This window comes from Adiantum capillus-veneris, chromosome 7 (assembly GCF_014529385.1).
Source record: "Adiantum capillus-veneris isolate H3 chromosome 7, ASM1452938v2, whole genome shotgun sequence".
Lineage (NCBI taxonomy): Eukaryota > Viridiplantae > Streptophyta > Polypodiopsida > Polypodiales > Pteridaceae > Adiantum > Adiantum capillus-veneris.
In genome coordinates this window covers 165,142,882-165,150,609 of record NC_140937.1, presented here as the reverse complement: position 1 = coordinate 165,150,609, position 7,728 = coordinate 165,142,882, and the positions used below count along the sequence as shown (strand labels likewise).

Sequence of the window (7,728 nt, the reverse complement as noted above, 5' to 3'; positions counted from 1 at the left end):
TATATGAAAAACTTCAAGTGATTAGGTTAATAACATCCCTCAAAGTGAAAGAACTAGAGCCCTTAAGGAACCTTGCTTCAGCCATGATTGAAAAAGGAGCATAAATTATTTTGAGATAAGTCGAAATCTCTATTGTGGAGCATCACAAATTCTGAACTTGAACATAGTTTACTCATGTTGCATTCATCATGTGTAGGATCACCTTGTGTAGATACATTGCTTGTGTTTGAACCCCTTGTGCAAGTCCATAGAATCAAGAATGGGTGCCAATGTTTTAGGTAGAGAGTATTAGTTTAGCAGCTCAATCTAGTATTTGGTGCCCAACCATAAGTGCTTGAAGGTTTTCCTTGAGCAAGTGTGTAAGTTCTAAACACAAGGGAGGGACTAATCACCTAATGCAGAGGCTCATGAGTCGAGCTTGGAGTCATCCACTTACCAAGTTCACACTTAGCCTACACCAAGTTAGCATTTTGACCCGCCGGGGGGGGGGGGGATGTTCCACCTTTGAAGGAAAATACAAAGCTTCACTTGGGTCACTTCATCGGCACCTATCCTTGAAGGATAAGCAAAAAGGGATTATATTTAGTGTTGTTTGTAACACGTTCAAAGCAATGCCCTTAGATAGCACATCAAGATGTTGAGGACATAAGCGGCACCCATGATCCATTCAAAATCCTTTTCATAATGTTGGTCTAGCTATGTTCTTCAAGTTATGCAACCATGAAGCTATTCCACCACACACACGAGCATGCACGCATAGGAGCATTTTATTTTTCTCATATAATCACTTGTATGGCTAGCTCGTTGAGACTTACACCTATTTCATCTGCAAATAAAGCCACCAAAAATTGAGAGCTTATTTTTTACTTTTGGAAGTGGTGACCAAGGAAGAAAAGGACACTTACACTTAAATTAAGTGAAAGAGGAAAGGCAAGAAGTCTCCCATCAATCCCACCATGCTTCTGCAAATCATCGATTTTGAGGGAAGGCACCTCCCAGGCTAAATATATATAACAATACTGCTAGAGAAGGCTGAATATTTGGTCTTTGACTCCCATTGTCCTTACTACATCAATATGATCTAATAGCTCTACTCTCCTTGGTAAACGAGGCACTTACTATTTAAATTCTTGAACTCCCATTTCCCTTCCTATATGAAACGATATAATAGCTCTACTATCATTGTTTGATATTCAAGCTCAAATTGAAAATTGCAAGGATTGCCCATAAAAAATACTCTAAGGACACTATCATTGATGGCAACTCAAAGTAGTTAACCATCATCTTCACCTCCATTGATTGAAAGGACCCAATACTTTGTAATACACAAATGGTGACCAACATCACATTGATCATAACTTACGACAATGCTAAATGTAAATCATAGCCCTTTCTATAGATGCAAATAAGCAAACTGCAGCTCTCATAGAGTGCAAACAAGAAACACGTTTAGTATTGACAATTATTGTGTGTTACTTTTAAAAGTAGGTTTGAGATGCCTTGCGCTATAAATTTGTAATTGGACCAAAAATCGAAGGCAACAAACAGGACAAGAAGGTGTGGCATGTATGATTAAGAAGGGATTATAAGGTTATGTTTATATCGTCAAAGCTGAGAAGCATAAACACTATACATGGCAAAAAATAATGACACCAATCGGCAACCATTTTTGTGGCGGGTTGTAACATTCCTCATCGTGACTCTAAATGCTATGCTTGGATACAGATCAATCTTTTGTCGACCTAGATGAAGAAATTTTCACTTTAAGAAAAAGTATGAGGTTATTGTCGTTGGTAATATATATGTATGCAAGACCCTTGCAACATGACATACAAAAATTTGATATGCCGTATGTTTCAAGGAGACTAGAGAATTCCACAACTATAGCCCAACCTATAGTGCTGAAAAAAATCCGCACAATATGGCAAGCCACTTCTACATAAGTGCAATAGCAATGGCATGCTCATTGCCAATGTTGTATGTTTATGAGATGAGATTTACATGTAAAAAACACAATGGAGATAGTGCGATTGACTAAATGTTATTTTTGGTAACCATCTTGGATTGCACAAAAAGTTTTACACTCGGGCAATGAGATTTGGAATTGAAACATAGGACTTTATGTATTGATCTCAAATGTACAGAGAGACCAAAGCATGTACACTCCAACCATAGTGTAGGACGGCCATATTTGTACATATACTTTATGTATTGATCTTAAATGTACAAAGATACCAAAGCATGTAAACTCAAACCATAGTGTGGGACACTCATGTTTATACGTAAACTTCAAACAGGCACCTATGTATATTGATATGGTTGAGCAAATGCTACGGACCACAAAGCTCCCAAGTGATCCAATAGTGGAATGCAAGTGGTAAGTGTGTGTGCATATGCATGTGCACACGCATACACATCCTCATGTAGTAAGTTTTATAATCACCACTTTAGAAGTTTTCTTCTTTGGAAACCTCTAGGTTGATTGTACGGGTCATCTTGCTATTGTGCATCATCTCCTACCGCTAAATATCCAGACCCTTAAGAGTACTATTCCTTCAGCACATACATAATCATGTCATTCGTGGTCGAACTTACTACACTAATGTTAATTACCACTTTGTTCAAGATTACATTGAGAATGGTCGTATCAACTTGGAGTATTGTTCCACCATTGGCAATCTTGTAAATCTTTTCACAAAGTCCCTACTCGATCTCAATTGGTTTATCTTCTTTAGTGATGTGGAGTTGGACCATCCGTCTAGTGTTGAAGGAGAGGTGTTGGAGATATTTCATCGTCATATGGTCGCATCCTAGTCTACATGGCATGGTCACTTCTGCAGGTCTCTAGGTCATACATATGCGTCCTTTGCCCCTCAAATTCATTCCTCCAATTGTATGAGCACGCTCTCTAGTAATTGAGTTATAGGTCTTGGATTATTCTCTCCCGTTCGCGTCTGTCTCGTGTGGTCCTCGCTTGATTTCTTCATTTCTTTGTTGAGAGTTTGCACAAGCATAACCTTTGTCTTAGAGCCATTCACATTCATCCCACTATGCAAGCAAAAGTTTTCCAAACAATCATAAGCTTTTGTGCATTTTTTGAAGTATGGGCGAAAAGCACTACATCAATCGCATATAACAAAAGCATGATCATCTCATACCCTATCATAACCTCTTCAGTGCGTTCTTGTTGCATAAAATCAAGTACCATGTGTCCAATTCATTGTTGAATAGTACAAAGAGATTCGATGAAAGTGGGCCTCCTTGCTTGAAACCAATAGCGCTTGTGAAAAATCCTCTCCCCCATACACACTCAACATATCACCTTCTCATAAGTACGAGGAATCGCATGCATATATTCACTTGATATTGGAAATTCCATATACCTCCAAAATATTCTCTTGGAGAAACGTATCAAAATCTTTCTTGAAGACCACAAAGAAACAATGTACCACATTATCTTTCAATTGGCTTTCCTTCTTGTTTTTGAGAACTCAAAAAGTGACAAGGTGGTCAATGGTGCTTTGTTTTTGGAAACCCGCTTGTCGATATACACGTTTGCCATTCTTTTAGCCTTTTTACCTACTTCACTTCAATGAACTATCCAAACAAAGTTTCCATAAAAGAACGAACCACTATAGTTAGGTAATTGTTTACATTGCTCACATCTCTTGGTGATAATCAAGAATCCAAAGGGAGATGTAATCTTTTCTTCTTTATGTAAAGACTTGATGCAATTTGTATTCCAACCATAAGGTATGTCATGTTGAAGTGCAAGGTTAAACATATCATGCATCCAACAATGTGTTACGTCTCTGATGGTAGAGCGAAGGCAGATAAAAAAGAACCATGAGACGACATCTTTCTCATGTGTGGTTGCTCATGCATATTCGTGCAATGTATATACATGTCCATACGAGTCAAGTGGCCGAAATTCTCAACATGCTTGCCCTTTCTATCTCTCCACAAAATTTACCACATGCTTGTGCCTTCTCTTGAACTTACATTTTATTTTATTTTTTGACTTCTCACCTTCTGCTCTTGTTTTGAAGGAGTGCTTTGTATATATGTAGATACATTCTTTGTATGCATCTAAGCTCAATAAATACTTCCATGTTTCTTTACATTCCGCATTCAACCATTTCTTCTTTGAACTACTTTTATTAATGTTTTTGTGACACGTGCTTCATGGCAAAGCATTCCTCTACACGAGGACAAAAGCATGTCTTGGTGGTACCAAAAAGTGGTGGCTAGGAGAGTCCTTCGGTAGCACTTTACAAATCCCATCTACATGGTTTACATGCAAAATAATCTAGCATGTTATGTATGCATGGATACCTTTTTCAAATAGAGTCTAAAATTATAAAGTCTGTCGGGTTTTTGAGATGGTTTATCAAAACTTTATCGGTCCTCACTCTGTTTTAAAAAAGGTATACCACCAAAAAGTTCAAAAAGTGGTACCACCAGAACATGCTTTCACCCAAGAGAAAATTACTTGCTTGAAAACTTTCTTTGCTCTTTCCTACATGCATATGTTGAAACTTGACCTTGACAAAGAAGATGTATTAAAGCTATTTCCTTCGCTCCCCCTTACATATGTTGCCTTTTTCTTTGCCTATGTATTATAATTGTCTCCTCGTTACTTACCCTTGTGTTTTGAAGTTTCTTCATTTCCATTACGGGGCTGGGGTGGTGCTCTCCTCCGAGACAACTCTTTACCTTATCAACTTCTACCTCCTGCTCAAGCTTCTCAAAAACCACCTTAAGCAGGTGGATTGCACAGTCATCTTAAGAGTATTCAAGGTTCATAAACTTCAATCTTCTCTACTAACATGGCTTCTGTTGTCAGTAGTCCCGAACAGTACAGATAGGCTACCTGTCAAAATTGTTGCTTTTTGCACTTCCCCAGTGGTGATAAGCTTCTTTTGTTGGAGCAGTCCATGGGGTTGTTTGTGGTACTTAATAATACAGCCATGTCTTCACACGCACACACAGGGTTTTTGGTTTTAAAGGGAAGGGGGGGGGGGGGGCGCTGGCTAGAGCTAGTTGAATTGTCATATGTTTGATACTCTAAAACACCTTGAATATAATTTGTGTAGGCTGCCATTTTTGAATTTGTAACGTCAGACTACATAGTGACTACAAAAATGCATGCACCCTTCCTTGATTTCCTCTTTGTCTGGAAGTTTTAAGGTGCACTTCACTACATTTTCACATTGGATATCTTAAGCATACAGATTTTACTAACCATATTTTCTGAATATGCTGAAGCAGATAAACAGTGGTGCAAAGGCATCCACCGATGCATAGTCATCTTTGTACATGGTATAGCGTAACGGACCTCAAAGTGATGGTATGGCAGCCGGGGCAGAAGCTCAAATTCTTCTCGTATTCAACTCCCAAGCCTGGAGTATGTTTCAAAGGGTTGACAAGCATCGAAACTGCACCATTCCCAAATTTCTTCGCAGATGAAAAAATTGAAACCTTCTTACCTTTCTTTTTCTTGACACCTCATGTTGCACTGTTAATTTCCATCGCCATTGAGGATGCCTGCTTCTTTGACCTGAGTTGGCAACCAACACTCCCTCCTCCAAAGGATGTGAGCAATTTCCAGAAAGTTCTCCTGCTACATGTAAACCTTCTTCATGGACTACGGCCAAAATGTCACCCACTGTAAGACGAAAGAGAACGTAAAGTTAAAGATTAAATATGAACATTTGATAAGTGTCATACATGCCCTAGTACCATGTAGGATAGCAGTCTTATGAGAACAACTCAAACTGTGCAATCATACAGCATATGTCTACCCTCATACCATTGGCTGGCCATGGCCATGAAAATGATGAAATTTTCTGCTCGCTTTAAAACCATGTCGGATCTGTTTTTTTGACTTCCACTTTTAGGGCTATCAAGCCCCTTACTTGATCTACACGCAAAGCAGATGCATGAGCGCTGGAAATTTTCACATTTGGTGAGAAGTAACAGTGTTTTCCGTACTGTATATTTCAAAATGCCTTCGTACCCTATATTAGATTTTGTGAGGCAACTATGGTTACAATATTCAATGCAAACAAGTAAAATGATACCTAAAAGGCCAACTTCCAATAGCAATCTGCTCTAGCTGGAGTTCTGCGTGCACAATGTCAAGAATATGACTTTCAACATACCTGAGGCAGTGTAGAGTGAGCAGTTGACTTTAAACTTTGGGGACCTTCGGGGTAAAGTCCCTTCAATACATCTTTAAGATATGTGATGCAATTTATTTAGGACATTGTTGTGAGATGTGATCCAATTTAACTGTCGGACATCATGAAATCCAGCAAAGCATGCACTAGTACATGCACTGAATTTTGAACAACAATCATCAATCGCATTCATAACTTGATCCTCGATTGGACTTCAGATGCATCACTGATCTGCACTGGATCTATCTAGCGATCGCTTCTAAAGTCACCAACCTTTATCCAGATGTCTCGATGCACTAGATTCACCACACCATCATCTCACCAGTAAGCAGACATAAAATGCTGCAGACATTCTACCTCGCACACTCAAACAAACATACAATTGAAAGGGTACACATCTTTGTTTGAAAAATCAATTTCATATCAGATTATATTAGAATTGGCCTGTGCTCTTGGAGAAGCCACTACCAATCCAAAAGCCTGAAGGTCAAGCTCACCATCTTTCCCTTAGCCTCTGGCGCATCTCCTCAATGACTAAACAAGGCATTTGTGCCCACGCTTGCTCTTTGCATGCATCTCGACGCTCTGACTGTGGCTCGGCTGAAAGTAGCTCACAGTAGAAGTCAGTAGCAACAGCGCGCATATCCTCGGGCGTTGTAGCAACTGACCCATCGGGCCTCCTCTACTGACCAGCATTGGTGTGCGCATGACGAGGACCCACAATCTCGAAGAACTTGTTGGGGTATAAAGCCCAATGTGGTCGCCCAGGTAAGTGGGCGGGCCGCCAGGTATGTACACATATTCTTTTGTAAAAACCTAATAAGAACTCACTATGCTCTACACATTACAGTCGAGCGAGTTCACCATATCGTCGTGCTCTTCTTCTCGCATACTCTATCTCACGTCGCACTTCCGCTCGTACTCCTTCAACTGGTATCAGAGCTAAGATCGAGGCTCGGGGCAGCACTGCGGGAGGCTAGAGTCACCAACTCAGATTGGAGTGAAATTCGACAGGTGAAGACACGGCCCCAAATCCTGTGGGCGAGGCTCGGTGTTCTCAGAATTTCATTCTGAGGTCATCTCGGCCACCGTTCGGCTTCGACAAAGGTCTGCGCAGGCCATTTTTCGACTACGTGGTCTCAGCGGGTGCAGATCCGACTCTACAAATTTGGGGTTTTCGGCCTACGACTGCAGGTGCTGAGGATATCGACACTCCCAGAGTGTTGATTTGTGGTTGTCTACACATCGAAGGACGGCTCACAGTTCTTGGAGGCGTGTCACATACGACACGGGCACATCTACACACAGACTGTAAGCAACATCCACTAGTTCATCAGGTAGCTTGTGTTTGCTGCTTGATATTCCAGATTTCATCCTGACATTGCAGGTACTTCCACATGGGATGTATTGTCAGAGATGATGTATGTTTGTTGAGGGTTTGCTGGCTGTGAGTCACGCAGCAAACAACCGCCGCAACGGTTACAGCATATAGTGGGAAATTTGTGGATGTATAACTTTGTGGGAAGTCTATGTATTGTCAAATTTA

The 7,728-nt window shown here is 40.3% G+C and overlaps 1 protein-coding gene across 4 annotated transcripts in view; it reads right to left on the bottom strand.

Annotated features, from left to right (window-relative positions):
* Positions 1–5,077: 5,077 nt before the first annotated feature.
* The window catches only part of LOC147454986 (uncharacterized), a 58,440-nt gene continuing 55,789 nt past the window's right edge, over positions 5,078–7,728 (bottom strand). For 3 of the 4 annotated variants that reach the window (XM_086516835.1, XM_086516837.1, XM_086516836.1), the window contains exons 10-11: positions 5,813–5,923; positions 5,078–5,668 (exon numbers count right to left, since the gene is read on the bottom strand). The gene's annotated coding sequence lies outside the window, so the exon portion shown is untranslated. The remainder of the gene's footprint in view (positions 5,669–5,812; positions 5,924–7,728) is intronic. The other variant, XM_086516838.1, reaches the window with a different exon arrangement.